The sequence below is a fragment of the Bos indicus genome, chromosome 15 (assembly GCF_029378745.1).
Source record: "Bos indicus isolate NIAB-ARS_2022 breed Sahiwal x Tharparkar chromosome 15, NIAB-ARS_B.indTharparkar_mat_pri_1.0, whole genome shotgun sequence".
Taxonomy (NCBI): Eukaryota; Metazoa; Chordata; class Mammalia; order Artiodactyla; family Bovidae; genus Bos; species Bos indicus.
In genome coordinates, this window is record NC_091774.1 from 31652724 (window position 1) to 31678692 (window position 25969).

At 48.5% G+C, this 25969-nt stretch overlaps 1 protein-coding gene across 2 annotated transcripts in view; it reads left to right on the plus strand.

Annotated features, from left to right (window-relative positions):
* GRIK4 (glutamate ionotropic receptor kainate type subunit 4) overlaps positions 1 to 25969 on the plus strand; it is a 500430-nt gene that overhangs the window by 160542 nt on the left and 313919 nt on the right. The window lies entirely within an intron of this gene.

Sequence of the window (25969 nt, forward strand, 5' to 3'; positions counted from 1 at the left end):
AGTGTCTCTTGCAGCCTGTGATGGACTCAGGGTGGGAATGGCTGGGGGGCTTCCAAATCCAGGGCTAGAGAGCAGAGCACAGCTCATCTCTTCTTTCCTCTGATCAATCCCAGAAGTCTTCCTGGAGGCTGTGTTCAGATGAAGTGTTCTTGGTACCCCTGACCTGGCTGCTTGGCAAGGCCTTGGTGTCTGCTTGCCCTAGCCTGGTTGTGGGAAGGAAGAACGGGCCACTTCAGGGACATATGTCCACCCGCTCTGTCCCTTGCCCTTGCTGCCGTGGGGGTGCTCCTTCTAGTTATAGGCAGGCACTGCTATTGATGGTCCATCAGCACCCCTGTGCCTGGCAGAAGGCTTGGCTCTTTCCAGGGTTCAGAAATGCCTGAAAAATCAACTGCCTCCCCTACCCTTCAACACCTCCAAGACTGAGCAAAGCTGCTTAACTGCAGGCATTGCTCCACAGTGGAGCACTGGTGATCTGGGTATTGAGAACACGCTCCAGCTGCAGAGACAGATAGTCCGGTCCAGCAGACACTGTGTGGTCAGCTGATGGCCTGGGACAGATGTGGGATGTTGGGGACTGGGTTGTGTACTTGTATATGGGGAAGGGAGTCAGTGTGGACAGGTAGCTGGGGCACAGCAGTGAGGAATCCAGGCAGGTGTGTTGGTCACAAGAAGACCAGTCCAACAGCAGGACCCCTGGGCAAGGCCAGGCAACAGCCTTAGAAGCACCTAAACACCAAGTAGGTTATCTGGGCAGGTGCCCACCTGAGGCCTCTCTGTCTAGACTGGGGTGGGGATGGCGAAAGTGGATACTATGCACAAGGCAGGATCCGAGATCCTAAACTTGAACCTGAAAGGGTTAGAGGCTGTTTTAGAATGGAGACTATGATATAGAATCCCAGGGACTTGGCCTAAAGCTCCTGAACTCCTCTAGTGCAGTTAGGACTGGTTCTAAGGTCCCAGACATTGGCATGATGGTGGTGATGGGTGGTCAGGAGGCTCTGGCCAGGCCAGGCATCACAGAGCCTAAGTTTGAGGCCCCCAAGTTGCTCCATGCTGTGTCGTGGGCACACAGACATATTTCTCCATGGATATGCCAGAGACAGCTAATTGGAATCAGAAATGAGGACCAGTGACTCAGTCCTTCCCCTCATCCTGCCCTTGGCTCACCACCCTGCACACTTGAAAAAAGGAATTAAAAACAAACCCTTTCCTCCCTCTTCCCCATTCACTTCTACTGAAACTTCAAAACCTAATTTAATTCTGCTTAGCAGCAATGCAAAACGGTTCATATCCTTAAGATGCTTAATTTATAAGATGCCTCCAGTTATTCAGCATTTGCTGTGAGGTTTTCTTCTCCTCTAAATGAGTGGATGAAGCGGTAACCCATCAATTTCCATTTGTCGCTAATGGGAAGCGGAAAGAGACTGAGCCGGAATCAGTAGCGCCTTGCGGCCTTGGCTCTCTTGACACTTGTTCCCTCGGAGGGAAAGCAGAAAGTGAAGCTGACAGATCCCTGTCTGGCCTGCTGTGCGACGGGGGAGGGCTTCCAAGGGACCCCTGTGCTCCCATCCCCACACTTGGAACGATGCTTGTCCAGTTCCGTCCGCTCTGCTGGTGCTGGTTGTGGTTCATGCCAGGCCACGTCCAGCTGATTTCCAGCCAGGGGCCCTGCTGGTGGACAAGGTCAGACCGAGCCTGATCTCCTGCAGAGTCCAGGAAGCGGAGTGAAGTCAACAAAGAGAGAGAAAAGTAAAGAAAAACCAAAACAGCAATGCCCGGGCTTGTTTTGCTGTCTCCTTGGTTATCCTGGGAGCCAGGAGCTTTATGGATGAAAAGGTGCTAATTACTCGGACTCCGGAGGGATCTGGAGTACGGCAGGGATGAGGAGAGAAGTAGGTCAGGAAAACGCAAGTAGCTGAGCAGCAGGCAGCCTTCTGCACCGATGGTCTGGACCAGTGTTGATGGCGCCAGGTCCCCCAAGGCCTCCAGAGCCTCTTGGAAAAGGGAGGGGCTGCTGCTCCTTCCCTTTTCCCAGGGGTCACTCTCCCCACATTTGATTCTTCTGGAGTTCCTCCCAAACCCCCAGACTCAATGTAGATGGCTGTGGGAGCAAGACTGAATGAAGAGACCAGGGATCTCGGAGATAAATGGTCCCGCCTGCTCCATCTCCAGCCCCGCTTGACGGCTGGTGACAATATGGATGCTTGTAAAGAGGCGCCGAGCCCATTACCCTGCCTTGGGACTGCTGTTTTTCATTCAAGTGAGGCACGGGGCGGGAGATACAGCCAAATTGTCTATTACGGGGTCCGGTGTTTACCCCCCCGCCCCGACCCAATGAGGTTTTGGGTAAGAGAAAGGGATTTTATTTATGATGGTGAAGCTGCCCGCATAAATTCCCCAAACTCTCACACATCTGTCAGCCCGCTTCAGTCATCTATCTTCTGGAAATGTCTTTTGATTTTGCTTCTGTCCCTCTGGGTCCTCTGAGTGATGACTGTGGGAGCCACAAGTTAATAAATGCCTTGAGAAGACCTCCCCTCCCCATCTCTAGAGCCCTCCATTACTTAAAGGGATCATCATTATATCTTAAAGCCACAAAGGATTCTGCAGATCCCATTTTCCAACGTGCTCATTTCGCAGATGGGGAGGGAGACCCACAGGGGTGGCGGTTTGGCCAAGGTCACAGGGCTCATGGGGGCGGAGCTGGTGGCAGTCAGTCCTAGGGCCTTGTCTCCTGACTCCTCTTGCAGTGTCCCCTCCATTGCCCACCAGTGGGCTCCCTAAGCCACTGGGGAAGCAGAGTCACCTTCAACAGCAGGTGAAGGTCCTTGTCTCTTCGTTTCCTCCCATCCCGTTTCTGATATTAGCAAATCTTGCCCCCAGACTCATTAGGAACTCAGTATTTGTCAGCTGAATGAATGTGAGGCTTTCCCGCTAGCCGTCTGTTACTCCTTCCCTGGTCACTTATGTTAGCCACACGACTACTCACTGTTAAGTGAATATGCCATATACTAGGGAGGTTTACTCTGGGCTTTTCTCATTCCTCTTCTGGGCCTGAAGATCTCTTCCTTGCATTCCATTTTCTCTGCCTGGAAAAAAAAAGCGACTTCTCCAGCTCCTCCTCTCCCCTCCCCTCCTCCTTCTCCCCCTTTTGCACCACCAATATCACTGGTGTAAATAGCCCTTCCTCCTCAGGCTCCTTTCCCAATATTTTCCTGTCCTTCCTAGGGTCAGATCATCTTTGCCCAACCATTCTCCCATTCCCCTGTTCCATCATTCACTGGGTTGTACTCTGATTATTATGGCATTTTCCCACCAGAGTTTGGCTTCCAAGGGAGATGGACAACGTGACACAGGCCCTCACACTTGATGTGTGCAAGTGTGTCACACAAGCTCAGTGAAGGGGTAGGTGGATGGGTTTGTGATCCTTGCAAGATGTGGTTCCCTCAAAACATGCTCCGCATCATTGTTTTAGTTTCTTCCAGCCTTTGTTGTTGTTGTTCAGTCGCTAAGTCGTGTCCAGCTCTTCACGACCCCATGAACTGCAGCACGCCAGGCTTCCCTGTCTTTCATTATCTCCCTGAGCTTGCTCAAACTCAAGTCCATTGAATCAGTGATGCCATCCAACCATCTCATCCTCTGTCGTCCCCTTCTCCTCTTGCCCTCGATCTTTCCCAGCGTCAGGGTCTTTTCCAATGAGTCAGCTTTTCCCTGTGCTTAAAGAGGTAGACTTATTGGAGGAAGTAGAAAACAAAGGAGAAAGAGGAGAAAGAGAAAATGTTCATCTATCTGTCTTACTTAAAAGAGAGAAGAGGAATGGACTGGAGATCCTGATTGAGTTCTAAGGCAAGTGTTAGCTGTAATGGTAAAAACAGGGATTCACCTATTCATTCATGAGTCCACTCAGCAAGTATTTATTGATTGCTGTGTGCCAACAACTGAGGATATGGTGCTAAATAATAATAATCCCCATAATAATTCCCACTTGGAAAGACCTCACTTTCTTCCAGGTACTGTGCTGGGTGTTTCACATATTTCAGGCAATCTTCACGTCAGAATTAATGATCCGAAGTTATAGATGAAGAAACAGAGGCTCAGGGAGCTTAAATAACTAAGGTCACAGAGAGACTGAAATGCAAACCTGTCTGTCTCCAAAGCTTCTCTTTCCGCTTTGCTCTACTGCAGCTCTACAGCCCTGGAGACATTGGGGATATTCCATTATCACAGCAGTCACATAAAATGTATTGTGTTCTATCTGGTAAAGGGATTGAAAGATGGAATCATTATTGCTTTTATAGGCTCTCACTCTTTTTTTGTTTTTAACTCCCAAATAATTTCCTAAGGGCCCAAAGTCCATCAGACAGATGAGGAAACTGAGGCCTGGGGATCTGAGAGGCTCGATCAGGGTGGTACAGAGTTCTGCTCAGTGTGGGTGGCGCCAGACATCAACAGGTTATTGTAGCAGTTGAATCTCTTGTTTAAGGTTTCCCTGTGAGGTAGAGCAGCAAGAGCTTGGATTTATTCGACACTCTGTCTTACTAGGACCCCAAGCACTTTACAATTCCCATTTTTCACTGAATTGGTTTCCCTCAATGAGCTCCAAGTCCTGCAGAGAGAATGTTTAACACAGAACATTCAGATGTTATGAAGATGAAGATAATAAGAGAATTGGGGGAGGTAAGCAGGGGAATAAAATGCACCGGTTTTCTTACCCTGTTCTGCTGTGTGTTAAATATATCGGACACTGCTGCTGCTGCTGCTGCTAAGTCGCTTTAGTCGTGTCCGACTCTGTGCAACCCCACAGACGGCAGCCCACCAGGCGCCCCCGTCCCTGGGATTCTCCAGGCGAGAACACTGGAGTGGGTTGCCATTTCCTTCTCCAATGCATGAAAGTGAAAAGTGAAAGTGAAGTCGCTCAGTCGTGTCCGACTCTTAGTGACCCCACTAAGATCCAAATATACCAGTGGAATGCTGTGTCTTTCAGAGGACATAGCATGGGGCTTTTTGAGTAGTGGGCTTCCCTGCATAATGTGTGATGTGATCATGTGATTTGATTTATGAAATTTTGATCAGCGTGTAACTCTTCATCTCTTTTCCCAATTGAGTCACCCAATCAGTTGGTCTTTCACATTAGGGACAAATACAAATTGATGCCTTTCTCCTTCATCTGTCATCTAGAGAGAGAATCCATGGACAAAGCTTTCTGGGACACAAATCCCTCCCCTAATGACCACCTTAGGGGATCAGGGTCTTTGTTATTATGTCTGTGTTCCTGAGTCTAGCACAGTGCCTGGCCCATGAAAGGTGCTTAGGAACTGCTGGATGAATTATCTAACGATGAGTTTTGAATCTTGAACTGACCTGTCAGTTTTCTAATCTCTTTTCTCCCAGATGTTGGTCAGTGCTCAGAAATGTCAACCAATTTTATTTAACCCTAAGTGTCCAAAATATGTATTTAGGAGAGCAACTATTTTGCTGAAAGCAGTCCTTTAGAGCGTCTGCCCGCATGCGTGCTCGCTCGGGGCTGTCTCTCCTCTCCTTCCTTCCCACCCCTGCTACCCTGCCTCTTCAGAGGGATGAAGGAGGCTTGGTTATAAAGGTATTCCAGGCCAGAGTGCCTTGCAGCGTCCTCTGTCTTTGCTTGTGGCTTGGTCTTCCGCCAGGAGCACTGCATTGGATACTGTCAGGATGTGTATCCTCTCTCTCAAGCTTTCCAGAGCCCATCTGTGAGCTGCAGCCTCTGGCCATAGTCTCTTGCACTGAGGAAGCAAGGGATGCATTAGGCCTAGATGCTCCATTTTACAGATAAGACAAACTGGGGTCCCCATAAGGCAGAGCAAGTTGGCAAAGGCCACTGTGGCAGTGCCAGGACTCCTGACTCCCAACTGCCTGGTGACATCGATGCCACGGTTTACGCTGTATAACACGCTCTTTGTTGTTTTGGTTCAGTCCCTAGGTTGTGTCCGACTCTTTGTGAGCCATGGACTGCAGCACACCAGGCCCCCCTGTCCCTTACCATCTCCTGTGGTTTGCCCAAGTCCGTGTCCTTGAGTCAGTGATGCTATTCAACCATCTTATCCTCTGTCACCTTCTTCTCCTTTTATCTTCAATCTTCCCCATCATCAGGGTCTTTTCCAATGAGTCGGCATTTCACGTCAGGTGGCTGACATGTGTTAATTCAGTTTCCCCAACAACCTGCCAGGTAGATAGAAGTAGACACATCTCGTAGAAGAGGAGTCTGAGGCTCACGGAGTCTGTGGCTTGCCCAGCTCTCATGCAGTGGAGTGGTAGCCTCCAAAGGAAAGAGAGGGGAGGACATCTGGGCGGGGACAAAGGGGACCTCTTGAGTCAAGTTGGAGGGCAGCCTAGGTGGCAGAGTCCTGAATAACCTGTTAGTGTGTTCTCTCTCTTCTCTCTTTTTTTTTTTTTTGGTTGAGTGGCATGCAGGATCTTAGTTCCCTGACCAAGGGTTGAACCTATGCCCCCTGCAGTGGAAGCTTGGAGTCCTAACCACTGAACCTGCAGAAAAGTCCCACAGTACATTTTTTTTTAATTGGGGTATGATTATTTTACAATGTTCTATTAGTTTCTACTGTACAACAAAGTGAATCAGCTGCATGTGTACATACATCTCCTCCCTCTCGAGCCTCCCTCCCACCCCGCTCCATCCCACCTCTTTAGGTCATCACAGAGCACCGAGCTGAGCTCCCTGTGCTCTGCAGAAGCTTCCCACTTGCTGTCTATGTACACAGGGTAGTGTATATATGTCAGTTGTACTCTCCGAATTTATCCCATCCTCCCCTCTGACTGTACATTCTCTATGGGTAAGACTGAAAGCCACAAGGGCCAGCGTGCCAACGCCTAGGACCTTAAGAAATCAGACTGACTAAAGCAAACAGGCCGGTGATGGCAGGAAACATCGTGTTTTCTTAAGCGTATCAGGATGAATCTCCGGAAGGAAACTCAGAAAGGCCCCAGTGGCAGTGGTATTAGAGACAAGGGAGGGGGTTATTTTTTCCTAACTCAAAGCCATGCATCATAGAGCTGATTTCCAAATAATTTTGGTGCATGCCTTCCTATGTTCACGGGTGCTTGAAGGGCCTGGTTTCCCCAGGGTCTCATATGGCCCCTCCACTCACGCGATGACCCACACTATCTGCTGCTCTGCCAGAGGAAGCCCTACCTGGCAGAGACATACATGATTTGAGAGAACTGGCATGGTGATATTTTGTCAGAATTTCAAAAACCTGTCTCCAGCCCTGCAAAGTGGTTTACAAGAGTCTTGGGATGGGGACTGAGTCATTAGCTCTATTTTGGCGGGAGGGTGTGGGGGGAATGTGTTGTTTCAGGGGGAGGTGGAAATCATGGAGAGAGATTTGGGTTTGGTGTAGAAAAATGCTTATCCAACAGATGGGATGGGTTCTGATGCTGAGGTCCTCACAGCTGGAGATGGCCACAGCTGGGCTGGACAGAGATTTCAGCATCATGGGGGGGGGGGGGGGTGGAGCGGGGGCTGGACCTCTTACCTTTAGGACCCTTTCCAAGCTGGGATACTGTGCTAGAATACTGCAGCCTTTGGTCTGTTCTCATACTATGAGGGAGGCAGCCCATTATCATTGTGTTCTCATTAACAGCCACTCACCAGAGCTTAGAATGGAGGCAGCCATCTGCCCGATTTAAGCCATGACCCCATTCGGCCACAGTTGCTTAAGCAGGATAAGAAGGGAAGCCCTACTAGTTCTGCTTGCTCGGTTGGTGTAGCCCTGCCTGGACGTTTCTTTTCTCCCCGTGGCCACTGCTGAGGAGTCAGAGATGCGCGGGTGATGGCGGTGGCCGCTGCCAGCTCTCAACCAAGTGCCTGGGTGTGTGCGAGCCCGAGTGGGCGGGAGGCACGAATCCCACTCACAGCCTCGCGGCTCAGCTGCAGGCGAGACAGCGGTCACACTTAGCTCTCATTAGTCTGGATGCGGGGGCACGCATTCCATATCAGCTGGACAAGGGCTGCAGGCATGCCTGGTCACCCAGCAGCCATTCTGTATCTTTTTGTTGTGTGTTTCTTCCCATTGAGCTGGGTTTGGGGCCGATAAGCTCGTGGCAGCTCCGGAACCCCTTTAGCCCACATCGATGAGGGGCGTGGTCCAGAGGGAGGAGCCTGCTCATCGAGTCCGGCCTCAGCAGATGGGTGATGAAGGGGGACCTTATCCAAACCCCGGCCAGGAGGCGTCGCCACCATGCTAGATTCAGGAGGAAAGCCAACCTAACTGGGGTGGGTGAGCACCTGATGCAGCCCTTGAGAGGGTCTCTTACGTATTTCCCTCCCCCCTCAGCCCGCTCTCTCCTGACTCACCGGGTGCCTTCCATGGCCATTCCAAGCTCACTGGACACCATGGAGCCTGCTGTGTTCCACATGGCACTGGGGTTGGCCTGGGAAGCCTCCAGCATAAAGTAGAGCTGGATGCTGGATCCTGGGCTCTAACCTGGGTTTGGATGTGAGCACCACCGTTTACTAGTTGTGTGACCTTGGGAGACAACTCAGTTTCTTGGTGCTTCAATTTCTTCAGTATGGCATGGATGACAGTAGTTGCTTCCTCATATGTTTATGAGAATTCAATGAGTTCCCTGGTGGCTCAGTTGGTAAAGAACCCACCTGCAATGCAGGAGATGCAGGAAGATCCCCTGGAGAAGGAATTGACAACCCAGTATTGTTGCCTGGGAAATCCCATGGACAGGAGCCTGGTGGGCTACAGTCCATGGGATTGCAAGAGTTGGACACGACTTAGTGACTAAACTACTACTACCACTACCTACAGAGCGCTTAGAAAAGTGTCAGGCATGTATTAAGTGCTGGAAAGAGATGCCTGTTACTGGGAATGGCCCTGTTAGGCCACCCTGTGTCCATCTCTTGACCTTCCCCTGCCTGGAGCATCCTTCTCCACTCCTCCATCAAGTGCTGTATCTTCCTTCCCCTTTCCTAAATCCTGCTTTAAATTCAGGTATTTCTAAGAGCTAAGAATGTGCACCCAGTTTGGGAAGCTCTTCTAGAATTCTTAGAGCGCAAGAGGTATGCATGCTGACCGCATCACGCATGCCTTGCACTGATGACATTGGTCCACCCTGCCTGTTTCGCAAACATTTTAAAAACCTTATTTGAATTCCATCTGTCCCACAAACTTAAGAGCATCCTGAGAGGCTGGATTCTATCTTCTTTACCTTTCCAGTGTCGTGGGCATTTTCCCCTGAGGTAATGGTCCCCACTACTGTCTAGGGGATCTGAGTGATTGCCCATCTTAAAAACCTCCCTTAGCCCCACATCCTTCTTCAGCGAAACTCCATTTCTCTTCTTCCCATTGCAGAGAAACTGCAAAAGAATTCTCATGCAAAGCTGTCTCCATTTCTTCTCCTCTCTTACCTAATCCTTAGGACTTTCTCCCATCAGATTTTCACTCCCACCCACGGTGCCTCCATGGCCTCATCCAATCCCCTGTCTCCAGGACTCATTTCACCTGCAGCATTCACTCCCTCTTCCTGGAAACGCTTCTTTCTCTTGGCTTCTGGGTCACACTCCTTCTTGGTTCTTACCCTCCCTCACTAGCTCCCAGTCTCTTTTGCTATTTCCTTCTCCTGTCTCCAACCTCTGAATACATATGTGCCCCAGGGTTCTGTCCTTAGACCTCTTCTCTTTCCACCCACTGCCTAGTGATCTCATCCAGCAGCTTTTGATGCTACAACTCTGCAATGTCATCTCCAATTCTGACATCTCCCCATAACTTCAGACTTATATGCCTACTCCACATCCCCTCTTGGAGGTCTAAGAGAAACTCAAACTCGATGTGTCCAAACTTGAGCTGTGGATGTTCCCCTTCAAGCCTGCTTCTCATACCATCTCCTCCATTTCATATATGGTGATAGCATCCTATCTCTTTGGACTTAGGTCCCAACCCTTGGAGTCATGCCTGATTCCATCTTTCTCTGATATCCCATATGCTCCCCTTCAGCAGATCCTGTCTGCTGCACCTTCCAGAACCCAGCCCCTTCTGGCCACCTCTGCTGTGGCTTTCCTGTTCCAAGATAGTAGTCTCCCTGGATCACTGCAAAGCTTTCCTACTGCTTTCTCTGCTTCTCTCTTGCCCTGTCACTTTTGTTTCTCGGGATGGCAGCAAGGATGATTCTTTTAAAATATAAGCTGGATTATGTCAGCCCTCTGCTCAGCTCCTTCAATGCCTTCTCATCTCAAATCAGAGGAAAAGAAAGAGTCCTTCTGGGGTCCCTCCCTTGGTATCCTCCACGATCTGCCCCCTTGTTCTGTTACTTTTCCCCCTCATTCCTTACCCTCTGTCTCTTGCTCACTCCATACCAGCCTCCACCCCCTGGCTTCCTTGGCTTCCTCTCTGCCTAGGATAATCTTCACCTAGATGTGTGCATGTGGTTCTTGCTCTCATTTCCTATAGGTCATGCCCTGCCCACCATTTCTCTTTCTCTCTCTTCCTTGCTTTTTTTTTTTTTTAATAGCACTTGTCACCATCTGAGAAACTGGGTCCTATCTGTTTATTATGCATCTTCCCATCAACTGAAGCCCTTTGTTCTGTTCTCTGCTGTTTCCCTGGCATATAAGGCAGTGCCTGGTACACAGAAGCTTGCCTAGCTCATCAATCTTGTCCGACTCTTTGCGACCCCATGAACTGTAGCCCACCAGGCTTCTCTGTCTGTGGAATTTTCCAGGCAAGAATACTGAACTGGGTTGCCGTTTCCTCCTCCAGGGTACACAGAAGGTGCTCACTAAATGTCTACTGAATGAGTGAGCAATGCAGACCTGAGGGAGGTCCCTGAGGAGCTTCAAATTTGAAAGCTGTTGGAAGGCAGATGGTCCCACTCGCAAAGCACTTCTAAACAAGCATTCCTCTAAACAAGGACAGTGCAGTGACCCTGCTGGCTTCCTGTCCCCCCGTTCTCTGACCCCTGCAGCAAACCGTAAGTCCTGGGGCCAATCTCCATCCCACTGAGGAAGTCCAAGCCAGCAGGTTAATGACTCAGCATCAAAACCAATCTTGGCTGCTGGTCCTAATTTTTCCCTCAGATCCAAACACTGAGCTGTTGACTAAGAGTCCTCTCCCAGCTGTGCGGCTGCTGCAGGGCTCAAGTTTCTGTCTCGTCATCAATTCTGAAACCTCACTCTCATATTTTGACTGTGTCTGAGCTTCCCCCAGGGACTCTGGCCAGGCCTTGCTTGCCTCAGTCTTCCTAGAGTCTGGGGACCTGAATCGGGACCCAGCCTCCCAGCTAGGATCCAGCCACCCGCTCCCAGCTCTTTCCTGAAGCTGCCAGTTTTGACCAGGGTACCTGCCTTTTGTCTGCCACAGATTATTCTAGTGCTGGACCCAGCCTGTCTGCTTGTCCTCAGAGTCACAGAATCTTGATGGTGGCCAGGGAACCCCAGGGTAACCCATTCCACTTTTGAAGAGCTCTGACGATCAGTTTTCCTATCTGTTGAGCCACAGTCTGTCTCTGTGAGCTCTGCCTGTCTCTCAGGAGCTGACAGAGCAGGCCTAGTGCTCTTCCCGCCGATGGCGTCTCTCAGATCTGAAGCCCTGTCATTTCACAGCCACCAGCAGCTCCTTTCTTTCAAAGATTCATCATGAGTGCCTCTGATGGTTGCTTCCGTTTCAATATCTGGATTCTACTCATCATGCTGGTCACTGCCCTCTGAATATGGGTTTTCTCTTTTCTCCTTTCCAGGTGGGATGTGGTCTCCAAATCAGAGACAGGCACTCCCCTCATCTACTCCCTGTCCACCACCCACATGTGCTCCAGCCTGATGGGGTCTGGTCTCCAGGTTCAGAGCCCCTGGTCAGACCCAAGCACTGACCAGTGTTTCAGTTAAAAAAAAAAAAAAGCCCATCTAGGTCTCCACCTATGTCTGTGCGAGGCGTGCCCCCTCCCCCGCCCCGGCTCCTCTCAGGCTGGCTTTGCTCTTGACCCCAGAGCCGATGCTCTTTGAAAGCTGGCGGCACGTTGCCCTGTGTCTGAAGATATCTGTGTTAAGGAGGCAAGTGCTGGGAGGTTCCCCAAGTTGTGTCACCCCTGTGGTTTCTTCCAAGATGTGCTTTTCCGTCCTTTATAGAACATGGTCTTTCAAGCAGGCAGTGACACAGGCAGGGGAGGGAATGCCACTTTGCTGGCAACACTCATAAATTTCCCCCAGTGCCAGGGATCTAACAACATGAGACTTTGAGCTTTCAGCTCACAGATGAAAGAACAGGGATTTTCCCCGAGATGACAGGAGAGGGAGGTAGATAGCCCTGGGGACCTCCACAGGAAGCTCTGCTAAGGGCTTGCCAGAAAGGCACCAACCCCAGCCTGTGGGGGAGCATAGTGGCGGTGGGTGGCCCTGCACCTCTGGGCAGCCATCAGGAAGCCCCAGGCCAGCGGACAGGGAAGCAGGGAGCTTTCTGAAGGCCATCGTGGGGACACTCCCTGCTCTTCCTGGAGCCTTTGGGGTTTCTGAACATAAAGGGACCTTTACCTTTAATGTCAATTTCCCTTTTAGAGCCAGTTGGGAAAACCTTGAGTGCTAAAGGAATTTAAAATGGAAATGAGTGGAGTTGGTGGAGATGAAATAGCATGTAAGTCAATATAAGTATCTGTGGATTCACCCCCGTTGGAGCGCTCCCTATATTTAGTCAACTTCTTCCTTGTCTGCCCAGGAATTATCTTACCAGCTGAGCCACAAGGGAAGCCCAGGAATTATCTACCAGAGAGTAATACTGGCCTCTGGGCAGGACCGCTCCTGGGGGGTGGGCAGGGGGCTGTTGCTGTCGGCTTGTGATGACAGCCTGGCGGGCTTCATTTTGGATCTTGATTCAGTGCCTGTCTTACCATGAAGTCATAAGTATGTTCATCTCGGGGAGCTTGGGGTTCACATTCACGTCTTCATATCCTTAGCATCATGGACAAGGCAGCCTCGAGTTAAAAATCCATGGGTGTGACTCTCTGTTACTAACCATGTTCCTTTAGGCAAATTATTCAACCTTTTTCATGCTCAGTTTCCCATCTGTAAGCTGGAGATAATGCTTTCCCATAGGAGGAGGTTATCATATTAAATGAAAAGAGATATGTAATATCATATGTACCATCCATGGTTTGTAGCATCTAGTAATATTTAGACAATATTAATTCCCTTTCTTTTGTTTCTTTAAAAAAACAGTAGTTTGCCCAACATTATGGCAGGCGTAATTCTGGGTGGCATTGCAGGGCTGTTAAATGGAATTGGGCTTTATTGACATACAAACTTGAAATTGAATTAGCGTGTGACCTTGGGCAAATTATTTAGCCTCTGTTTTCTACTAGATAATGGGGTAGTTATATACACCCTATATACTGAGATTTATGTATGATAATGTATCCAAAATGGATAGCACAGTGCCTGATAGTTAGTAGTTCAATAAATAGTAGTTATTAAAAGTAGTTCTACCATAGTTATTATTACTATAGCTTTCTCCTGCTGCCATCACAAATTACCACAAACTCAGTGGCTCAATCCAGACAAGTGTATTAATTTATGGTCAGAAGTCAGGCTGAGCTAAAACTAAGATGTCAGCAGGACTGTGATCCTTCTTGGAGGCTCTAGGGGAGAATTCATTTCCTGCTCATTTTGATTGTTGGCAGAATTCAATTCCTTGCAGTCACAAAATCAAGGTTCTTGTTTTATTACTGGCTGTCAGCAGAGCCTGTTCCCAGCTTCCCGAGTGCTGCATGCCTTGGCTCATGGCCCCCTTCTTCCATTCTCAAAGTTCTGGGTCACTTCATTCTCACATCACAGCTCCCTGACCTCAGCCAAGGAAATGTTCTCCAATTTTAAGAACTCACCAGATTATACTGAGCATGCTGAGATGATCCAGGATAATCTCCCCATCTCAAAGTCTGGAACCTTAATGACATCTGCAGAGTCTGTTCTGCCCTGGAAAGTAACACGGTGGGAGACTCTGGGGATTAGGACATGGACATCTTTGGGGGCCATTATTCTGTTCTTCTGTTTGGATAGCTTCCAAGATAGGAGCCTGAGCCTCTTGAAAGCTTTCTCATGAGCAGAGCTGTGTGCAGGGGACCACACTTGCGCTTGGAAACTGGCCCCAGGCCAACCCGTGACCCTATTGCCTGACTCCTGTTATGGTCAACCATTCTGCATGAGAACCAGACAGCCCAGAGCCCTGAAGTGGATGCGTTTCCTCGATGGGCAGAGGGAACCCGGCAGTACAGCCACATGACTGTCACTGAGACTGTGCCACAGGAGAGAGAGAGAGTCACAAAGGGACTGTGTAACGGGAAGCTCTTCATCACGGTGATTTAACGTGTCAGGGTTCCAAAGGAGTAACCTCCAAGTAGAGTGTTATCTGAGGCCGCGTCACGTGGGCTCTGCTGGGCTTGGCTTGGAGTGATGTGTTTATTTCCTGCCATGGGGCCAGGAAAGAATTATGTCCCCCCAGAGTCTCAGCAGACTTTCTCTTACTCTGCTTGTCATCCTTCCAGAAAGGGACAGATCCTCTGGTGTTTTAGGAAAGCATGTGATATTAGAAGATACTGCCATGGGTCAGGAGTTAGGAAACCTGGGCTTTAAGGCTGATCCAGCTTGTTTCTCTTGGTCCTTATTTAACGCTGATAGTGCCCTGCAGTGGGCTGAGGCTCTGTGGGAAATACTGGGAACAGGGTATTTTGTTGTTAAGGTTCTAATATGAAAAGGCAAGACTCAGACATGAAGGAACTCCAGGGTAGCATAAAGCAGAAAGGCCTTGAGTGCTAACGGGCTAGTTCCAGAGTTAAGCAATGGTCGTCGGCACTTTGGGCTTTTTGCCTTCTTGACATGTCACCTGTTTCCATCTAATGAAAGGACGGCGGCCCATCACTTTCAAGGACTGTATCCAGGGGCTGGAATGACATTCATGTGCACTGAGCATCTAATATGTGCCCATCACTGACTATAAATTATATAATTTAGATTTTGCAACAGTCTTCAGAGGTGGGTTGGATGATGCCTGGTCTGTAGGTATAGAATCCAAGGCTTGGAGGGATTGAGGTCCCCCATGCGGAACATAGAAGACCCTGGATTTGAACCCAGACTTCTTTGGCCCCAAACCTGTGCTCTGTCTGTCACACTAGGTGCTTCTCATTCTTGCACCCACTGTACTCCCTTCAAGGAACCCCTGGGAGGAGTGGGAAGAAGGTGACCATGAAGGAGGTCTACCCAAGACCCCTAGGCCACTTGGATTTCTTTCTCTCTCTCTCTCTTTTTGGCTGCACTGGGTCTCCATTCCCATGTGCAGCTTTCTTTGTTTGCGGCAGGCAGGGGTGTACTCTCTCACTGCAGTGGCTTCTTGTGCTGTGGAGCACGGGCTGTAGGCTCGAGGGCTTCGGTAGTTGCGGCACATAGGCTCAGGAGTTGCGGTACCCAAGCTCAGTTGCCCCAGGGCATGTGAATTCTTCCCAGACCAGGGATTGAACCCGTCTACCCTGCATTGGCAGATGGGAGTTCCTTAATTTCTTTAGAGAAGCAGAAGGCAGACGCCAAGCCTGAGCCCCCCTCGTTGCCCCCTCCTGCCCTTGCAGGTTTCCTTTGCAGACATTGGAGAGAGAGAAATTAACTTAAAATTGAACCACACGAGTAGCGCTGAAGGCACCTTTAGGCTAAAAATAAGAGCAGAGGCTGCGCTGCTCGGAGGGGACGAATCTGCTCGTTGCCTTTATTTATAGCCGCCTATTTATTAGATTCCAAATGATGTTTAACCAGGAATCATATGGCAGTGATCTTTGATTACTTATGTGGCTAATGGCTGAACATATATTATTATTGCTATTTATCCTGCCCTGTTAAATGTATCTGGTGCTTCTCTCCCAGGAAGGTGCCAAGGAGAGGGGCCCAGAGGGTCCCTGCCTTGTAAGATCAGCACAGTGCCCCAGGGGAAGGAGAGTGAAGGTGGCTTGACTGGTGACCAGGTGACAGGCTCTGCCAGGAGTGTTTTTAAATTATTATTATTATTGTCCACATTGCATAGGATGCAGCATCTTGGTTCCCTGACCAGGGATCAAACCCACACCCCCTGCAGTGGAATCACTGAGTCTTCACCACTGTACTACAGGAAGTCCCAGGAGTATTTTTTTTAAAAGGGTGAACAATCCTTTGAAATAGAGGGAGTGGAGATGAGAGTTGGAGAGGACACTCTAAAAGGGAAAGAAGAGTGTAAAGTAAGAGAGTAAGAGTTGGGACTTTTGGAGTCAGAAATATCTAGCCTTAAAATAATAATAACATTATTAAATATTTGGTTATGTATCAGGGACTATGCTGTTCAAAATCACTTAATTCTGCCATCATGTCCATTTTACAGATGAGAAAGCTGAGGCTCAGAGAGTAAATAAGTTACCCAGGATCACACAGCTGGTATGAGGCTGGAACCAGCATTCAAACCCACACCCTGTCTGCCTCTGGAGAGCATACACTCATTATTACTGCCCTGCCCTACTTCAAAACCAGTGTTCTCTCCTCTTTACTTGCGTATGTGCTCAGTCCCTCAGTCATGTCCAACCCTTTGCGATCCTTTGGACTATATCCTGCCAGGCTCCTCTGTCCATGGGTTTTTTAGGCAAGAATATTGGAGTGGGGTGCCATTTCCTCCTCCAGGGGATCTTCCCAATCCAGGAATCAAATCCACGTCTCCTGTGTCTCCTGCGTTGCAGGCGGATTCTTTACCTGCTGAGCCATGGGGGAAGTTCCCTCTTTTGCCTAAGCTTAACTTTTTGAGTAAACAGTCCATGAAGAGAATGGAAATCGTGTCCCTGAGGCCTGGAAAGAGTACAGAGACTGGAGTTGTTGACTTCCCCTGTGCTCTCCTGGGGTGCTTAGGATGCATTGCCAGCAGTCTCCAGGGCATGCTGTGCCCAGGGCCACGGGGGACCACCTGGAGTGGACCACTGGGTTTGGGCAGGAAGTGGGAGGTTCAAGATGTTCAGTAAAGCTTCCTCTGCTTCCTTGCCCAAGCCTCAGGGTGAGGCCGCCAGGGCATCTGAAGGTGGAGGTGGTGGGGGCCAGGGCACTTCTGGGCCCTGGTGCCCAAGGATCGGAAGCCGTAGCATCTCCACGCCCCCGCCCCCAACATCTAAGGAGGGCTTTAATGGGGGGAGGCTCAAGAAGTGCCTTTCCGGGGCACCTGAAGCCTTCGCAGGTGGGCTGCAGACCATACAGACAGCCCCAGCCTTCATCATCACGCCCCCATTTCCATCCCTGACCTGTGAACACTTGCCATCAGGCATCCTGCCCTCCAGACACACTGGGGCCCCGGAGCACCTCTGCGTCTCTCATCCCTGGGCCTTTGCTCCATCTGCTTTATCTACTTATCTCCTCACCTTGACTCCCCCTGCAGAATTTTCTTCAAAACCTCGCTCTTCTTCTAAGAAAATTTCCATGACTGTACTTTCCTTCTCCATAACAGGGCTGTCTGCCCTTCCCTGCTCCACTGTGCACTGCGGGCGGCCAGTTCCACCCCAGCCTTCGGCTCATGTCACATAGAGATGAGAGTTGTTCAGGCGTTGGTTTCCCTGGAGGCCAAGACCGCCCCTCTCAGCCTTGCTCATAGCAGGTGTTCAGTAAACATTGGTGGAATGAATGAATGAATGACTCAAGTCTTACCCCCGGCTGCCATGAAGAAGGTGTTTGTGCCCCTTGGGACTGTATACCCTGTGACTTTGAAAATGGGGACCCTGGGGCAGGAAATGGGACTACATGAGCTAAGTTACTCATCCTGAGACAGAACAGCAAGGAGCCTGGAACATTCTGGTGGGAGTGGAGGTGTTGGCCAGCTGAGTGTCTCAGAATTTAGAAAGGAGTAGAAAGAGACTCGGACCGGGAGCATCCTCCCTGCACCTCTCCTCTCCCCATAACTCGACATGCAGTCTCTGGCCTTTTCAATTCTAGCAGGCACTCCGTTGGAGCATTTGACCTTTAGAAGGAGGACTGTGTGCTCGGGCTGGCATCACAGGGGCCCCCTGCCCGGCATGACTCTGATGCCCGACTCTCACCTGGGGAGGCTCTGCCCCACAGTAGGGTGGACCGGCCTCCAGCCCTTTCACTCCATCCCTCGGTGCCCTTCCCTTCATCTCTGCAGACATCACCAGCGGCTGCCTGGGGTTTGGCCAGATGCAAGGGCACTTGAAGAGAGGCTCCTTAGATAGGCTCAGGAAGGGATGTGGTTGGAGGAAGAGTAGAGAGGGATGGGGAGGATACAGGTGGGGGCAGGACTGTGCTTGGAGAAGTGGGGCTCAGGCCGGAAGCCTGGGGGGAGAGTGAGCCCCAGCCCTGCGAGCTGTGGGATGCTCCAGGATCACGTTGCCGCTCTGGGCTCCCGTTTCTCCGGCCATGGTTCCCCGCGCTGTCCCGCCCAGGGCTCTGTCTCTGGGCAGCTCCTCTCTCTGGAGGCTGCAGCATATGCGAGTGTGCCTCCACCTCCTCCGTTGTTTCCCTTCTGCCCCGCTCAGTATTTACCGTCCACCTGGGTCTAGATTATCCCCTGATTAAGTGCCATTTAGCTGTTGGCTGCCTGTTCACTGAGTTTTATGGACACATTCAGCGAGGCACAGGGGCCAAGGCCTGATTTTGGAGAGGGGGGTAATGAGAACAGGGCAGCAGCGGCCCACTTAGATTGGATTTTAATAAAGTTTCCAGCTAGCTTAAATTATCGCATCACAGGCGGCCCAGCGATGGCTGAGCATAACTGGTCAGCCCCCCACTGCTGCCTCCCCTCGCTGGGGCAAACTGGAAAGTGCAGAGTTGGGGCTGGGGGTGGGGCATGGAGGAGGGGGGCTGCTGGAGGGGAAGTACTCATCTCCAGCAGAGGACCCTCCTTGACCGCAAGGGTAGGGCTGTTGGGAAGCATGCTCAAGGTAAAGGGTCTCCGAGGGGAGGCAGGATGCCTGCTCTTTCAGCAGCTGTTAATTAGTTGCAGATGATGAGATAATTCATAAAAATTAGCAGTGATTTCCTTCATTGTGTTAATATCACCGGGCAATAAAACTGCTGTTAAGGATGACTTTTCTCTGCATCGAAGAGCAGGATGTCAAGGAAAAAAAAGAGTCCTCAGTGGGGTGGAGGGAGGTAAAAAGGAAAACAGAACTGGTGAGAGAATGACAGGGGGAGTGATTTCCAAGCTTTGGCTGGAATCATCGGAAAGAAGTCAAATTGAAATGCAAATCCTGTGTCTCCCTGAGCCCTGGCTGGGAAGAAATGCATTTGGTGGTGTCACCTTGGCAGTCGATGGGCAGCCAGACGGATGGCGGGGAGGGCTTCCCCCAGCTGCTCAGTGGAAGGGAAGATGGCCATGGCCTCAGCTTCCATCCCCATCAGGGAGTCGGCCTGGCCCCCAGGAGAATTCTCCAGAGAAGAGACATGCTTGCTTATGAGGCATGTGAAGCCCTGCATGATCTGGCCTTGACCCCTTCATCCGCATCTCTTAGAGCTTTTCTCCTGTCTCGCCCAGCTCTGCGCACACTGGCCTAAGGTCAGTTTCTTGAATGTGGCCCCCACCTTCCTGTCTTAGGGCCTCACACATACTTTGTCTAGACCATAATTTGACCTCCTCTCCATTTCTTTCATCTCTATGTAAAGTGTCATTTCTGTAGATAAGCCTTCTTTGAGCTGTACTACTAGCTCCCGACACAGCGTCCACATTACTTATGGGGAGTGAGAGATGGATGAATAGAATCTTTTCTTTAAAAAAAAAAAATTATTTTTGGCTGTGCTGGGGCTTCGTTGCTGCAGGCAGGTTTTCTCTAGTTGCAGTGAGCAGGGGGCTATTCTCTTATCGAGGTGGTTTCTCTTGTTGTGAAACACTGACTCTAGAGCCAGGGCTCAGTTTCTGTGGCATATGGGTTTAGATGCCCTGCGGCATGCGGGATCTTCCCAAACCAGGGATCAAACCCCTGTCTCCTGCATTGGCAGATGAGTTCTTAACCACTGGACCACCAGGGAAGTCCTGGATGAAGAGTGTTTTCCCTGCTTAAACACTTCCCCAGTCACTTGTTACCTCCAGGTTCAAACTCGAGTGCATATTCATTTGCTAGGGCTTCTGTACCAAAATACTGAGTGGCTTAAACAACAGATAATTATTTTCTCACTGTTCTGGAGCTGGAAATCCAAGGTCAAGGTGCTGGCCAGGCATGGTTTCTCCTGAGGCCATTCTCCTTGACTTGCAAATAACCACCTTCTCATCCTTTTCTCACGTGGCATTTCCTCTCTGCACATGCCCTTCTGGGGTCTCTCTGTGTGTTCATATTTCCTTTTCTTGCCAGGACACTAGTCAGATTGAATTAAGACCTGCCCTCATGACCTCGCTGTAACTCAGTGGTCTCTTTAAAAGATGTATCATGAAATACAGTTACAATCTGAGGTACAGAGGATTAGGTTTCAACATATGGATTTTAGGGGAACCCGGTTTGGCCCATAGCAGCATCCCATGTGATCTAGTCCCTGCCCATCTCACCAGTCACATCTCCATCTACCCTCTTAACTCTGTTCTGCCGAAAGCCCCCTAAACAGGTCATACTTTACCTGTCACCATACTCAGAAGAATTTTGTCCATGTGTCTGGCTGATGAATCCAGACTCATTCTCTAAAACCCAGTTTAAATGTCACGTTCCCCAGGAAGTGTGCCCTGGCACCATCTCTCCCTCCTTTTACTGTTCACACTCTCCTAGGTCTTCTTGCCTTATGAACACCTGTATTGTAACAGGTTTGCTTATGACTTATCATCATCTGGGCATGCTTAGTTGTATCCGATTCTTTGCGACCCCATGGACTATAGCCCGCCAGTCTTATCTGTCCGTGGAATTTTCCAGACAAGAATACTGGACTGGGTTGCCATTTCCTTCTCCAGGGGATCTTCCCTACCCGGGGCTCGAACCTGGGTCTCTTGCACTGGCAGATGGATTCTTTACTGTCTGAGCCACAAAGGAAGTCTCTTTGTGGCTGTGAACTTACTGTGCTCTTCTGAGAGTATTGACTAGCACAGAGAGGGTACTCTGTAAATTGTTGAGGGTACAGATGAATGCTCAAAAGTCTTTTGAAAGCTCAGAAAATGATTTGGGTTTTAATAACCTAGGCCAGAGATGATGTTGGCTTATATTAGGTGGTGACTGTGGGGATGGTGAGAAGTAAATGGATCTATCTGAAGTTGAATTGACCAGTCTTGGTAGTAGATAGATGTGGAGGTTGATTGGAGGGTTAGGAATGACCAAGTTTCCAGCTTGACCAGCTCAGTATCCAGAGGTGTTATGTATTAAGAAGGGGAAGAGTGGAATAGGAGCAGCCTTGGGATTGGCAGGGTAGGGGAGATCAGGAATTGTAAGATATTCAAGTCAGCATGTCAGGCAGTCAAATGGTTATAAGATAGTGGATCTCAGAAGAGAGGTCTTGGACAGACAGGTAATAGGGGGATCATGTAAGTGTTATCCCCACCCATGAGATCAGGCCATCTTCTAGGGAGAGAACAGTGTGGAGAGTTTTAGGACTGAGCAGCCTAAAATGTTTGCTCAAAAAAGAAAGATACCATTTTGCAAAGTAGGCATAGTCTAGTGAATCCACAATAAATGACATGATTGAAGTACCTACAAGACTTAACCAGCTGAAATATTTTAACTGTTAAGAAAGAATGGAAAACTTAAATTAAAAAAAAAAAAAATATATATATATATATTTGGCTGTGGTGGGTCTTAGTTGCAGCATGCAGGATCTTTAATTGCGGCATGTGGGAACTAGTTCCCTGACCAGGGATTGAACCCAGGCCGCCTGAATCAGGAACTCGGAGTCTTAGCTACTGGACAACCAGGGAAGTCCCTGGAAAACTGAATTTTATATCTGTGGGGCATATTGGCCAATGATGGTACACTAGCCATAGAAAATGGGAGAATGGTTTTGAAAGGCCAGCATGTCTCTTGGTAGACCAGCTGCCACCACATGAAGCCATTGTGACCTCACACCCTGCTCTTGATAAACACTAGTCCTGAGTGTTCATGTGCCAGGCTAGGAATAGTTTTCCCTGGTGATGTGTTAGAAGATTCTTAAGGGATAAATCATGAACACAGACTTTGCAAATAAGTGCAAAACTTTTCTAGACCATTAACACTTTCTGGTAAGCCTTTTTTCCCCCCTTTTTCTGGGAGAAAGAAAAGTGGAACAAATAGAATGTACATCTGATTTAATTAATGACTGATCCATTCTCTCATTCATACTCAATATTATGAATAAACAACTGTAAGTCAAGGTTAAGAAGAAAAAGGATTCTATTTGATTCCTGACCTCCAAGGGCTGGTGGAGACAGTACTAACACAGGTGGAAAAATGAATGGCCGTGTAAGACAACTTAATAACCATAAGAGGACAAAGCATTTAAGTGCCCAATGAAGGGTACAGACAGGATGTGGTACAGGAGCCTAGTAGGAGAACTCGCTCACTCTGTACCCAAGTCATCTGGGAAGGCTTCTCTGTCCTCATCTGATCCAGTGAATGAAGGATGCTTTTTAGGCTGTACAGGGAGGCAGATGGAATGGAATGGAATCTCCGAGCTTGCACTTCTGTGGAAGATGACATTTAGATCTGCTGCCATCTGTTGGTGAGTGTGGGAAGGAGCCAGGAACACGGTCTGCAGGTGGTAAAACGCGAAGGGTGCCAAGAAGAACCAGGTGCTGGCACCTACCTCTCTGGGATAAGTAAGCTTTTGTCCAGTCCATTGTCATTAAAAATGACAATGATCCTCATGCCTGCAGTGTTGAAGTTACCTATTGTTGCTGTTCAGTTGCTCAGTTGTGCCCAACTCTTTGTGACCCCAGGGACTAGAAGGACAGGCTTTCCTGTCCTTCACTATCTCCCAGAGTTTGCTCAAATTCATGTCCATTGAGTCGATGATGCCATCCAACCATCTCATCCTCCGTTGCCCCCTTCTCCTTCTGCCCTCAATCTTTCCCAGCATCAGGGTCTTTTCTACTGAGTCAGCTCTTCACATCAGGTGGCCAAAGTGTTGGAGCTTCGGCTTCAGCATCAGTCCTTCCAATGAATATTCAGGGTTGATTTCCTTTAGGATTGACTGCTTTGATCTTCCTGTCCAAGGGACTCTCAAGAGTCTTCTCCAGTACTGCAGTTTGAAAGCATCAGTTCTTCAGTGCTCAGCCTTCTTTATGTTCCAACTCTCACACCTGTACATGAAATTACCTGGGATTATGTTAAAATGCATAATCTCAAACTCTACCCTACACCTACAAAATCAGTATCTACAAGTTAGGCCCCCCAAGGGGATTCTCATGTTCATTAAAGTTTAAGAAACATTAATCTAAGTCCTGGTGATTTAAGAACCTTCTGGGGCCCTTCCCAGGCCCTCCTCCCTGGAGATTCCAATTAATGGGACTAGGATGACACCTGGAAATTCATATTTTTAACATGTACCCCCAGATGATGACTTTTGTGCCATCAGGAAAGTTTTGAAAGCTCTGCTCCAGCTGCAGTCCCTGTCTCTGGGTCAGGTCAGCTATTCAGCATGCATAACCTGGACATATGCACTTCTCTTTCCATTGAAATCATTCTTTTCAAGACTGCCAGCCAAAGGGCGTTTTCCTGGTCTTCATCCTCTCAACCTCCTTTACTTCTATGCAGCAGTTACAGTTTGGGTGACCTCTTGCTTTTTGAAGCTCTCTCTTGATCTTGGTTTCCATCAGCCTTTCCTATTTTTCTACTCCTAACTACTTCTTCATCTTTTTTTTTCTGATTTTTCTTCTTCCCCGATCCCTTGACTCTCCCTTCACCCTTTCTGGGCTGTCTTGTCTACTTTGTGGCTGTAATTACTATCTCGATATGAACAACTTCCACGTGAGCTCTGTGTGGGAGGTCCCCCACGTGTGATAGCACCATTCAGGCTGAGGGTCAGTCATGCTGCTCTCAGAGGCAGCAGGTATGTGGGCTTTAGAACTCAGCCACCCTGAGCCTGAACCCTGCTGTCCACTTGGCAGCTGATGGATCTTGAATAAATTAATTTACTTTTGAGTCTCAGTTTACCTCTAGAGTGAGATGAATAATATCTATGAATACTTCAGAGGAACATTTCTGAGACCAGTTGGGAAATGTATATAAAATGCATGACACATAAGAAATGCTTCATAAATGTCATTCTTTAAAAAAAAATCTTCTTGATAGACATCTTCATCGAACGGAATTTGTTGTACCCATGCTGCATTTTTTCAGCTGTGTCTTTGCTCATAATCTTCCCTCTGCTTGGATCATTTCCAGTTTTGCTGCCTTTCAAGGTCAAATTCTGTTGCCACCTTGGCACCAAAGTCTGTGATCAACTCAACACCAAATCAGCTTTTGCATAGATTTCTGTATTTCTGTTACTCTTGTAATACTTAAATCACTAACACCTTGTGTTATAATTGGTCAGGCATGTGCCATCTTCCTTGCAAGAGTAAAAGCTCTGTTTGGACCAGGTTCCTGTCCTTCTAATAGTTTTATTCCCCCAAAGGCTTGCAGAGTGCCTGTCTTTTATGCCAGGGAAGCTCAAATGTCCCACTGGTCGTGAATGGACTGCATCACCTTTGCCTGTGAAAGCCAAGACATTACTCTCCATTACACATGCTAATAGAAGAGCAGTGATGTGGAGAATCAAAATAACCAACTGTCCCAACATTATTGCTGTTGGCTTTGGAAGGCATTGTGATGTTTCTGCTTCAGATTTACCTTGTTGATTGTTTCATCAGGCACACATCAGAATGAGTCTGCATTCCATGAGCGTGCACCATCTGGGAAACGGAAGGGTGTGATCCAAAACTGCGTTGAGCAGTAGGAGAAGCCAGGGTGGGATTTCAGCTGTCCAGAGACAATCCACAAAGTGAATGATCAACCCCAATGTAACCGAGAGATGGCTATTTTATTATTTTCCCTCTCAGCTTTCTCTGGTCAAACCCCTTTATAACAATATGGTCATTAATTAGTCAAGGGCACGCTAATCATTTGTCATTGACATAAAATACCTCTGGTGATAGAGCAGAAGCTCTGTATTTTGAATCGATGCCAGCCTATTATAATAATGATGCCTTACATTTGTATAATGATTTATAAAGAGCTTTCATGTATGTTATTTAATTTTATATTCTTGATGCCCTGAAGTAGATAGAGTAGGTCTCATTTTACTATTTGACAGATGTGGAAACCACAGCTCAGAGAAGTTCAGTGACTTCCCCAGGCTCTCTTAGTTAGATCTAGGCAGAGTCAGGGATCCAGCTTTTGTATTTTTCCTCCATTAAGGAAGCTGTCATTCTTTAAAATGTTTATTATGATTCACTTGGAAGATTGCCAGGTGATTCTTTTTATAGTTTCCAGTTTTCTGGTGAAATTCTTTATTTTAATCTATTCTATTGATATAAATTTTCTTTCTGTTTTTTGAACAACAAAAGTGTCACATTTAGAGTCCTTTTCTTTGAACTTGGATATCTGGATCGCCTGTGGGTCTGTTTCTATTGTCTGTTTTTTCCCCTTCTTGGATTTTGGTTGTATGGTTCTAACTCTGGGTATACCAAACTTTTTTATTAAATGCTAGACACTGTATAGTAGGAGAAGCCAGTTTGGGATTTCAGCTGTCCAGAGATAATCCACAAAGTGAATGATCAACCCCAATGTAACCGAGAGATGGCTATTTTATTATTTTCCCTCTCAGCTTTCTCTGGTCAAACCTCTTTATAACAATATGGTCATTAATTAGTCAAGGGCACGCTCTGATCTTCAAGAGAGGGTTTACTCTGCTAGACAGAGTGCAACCCGTGATCTTAATCCAACTAAAGACTGAACCAAGTCCATGCAGGATTGTGTTTTGATAAGGTTTAGTCTGATCTGTCCCTCTCCTTTACAGCTAGCACTAATTGAGAGCCTCATGTGTTCACAGGGTCCCTTTCTT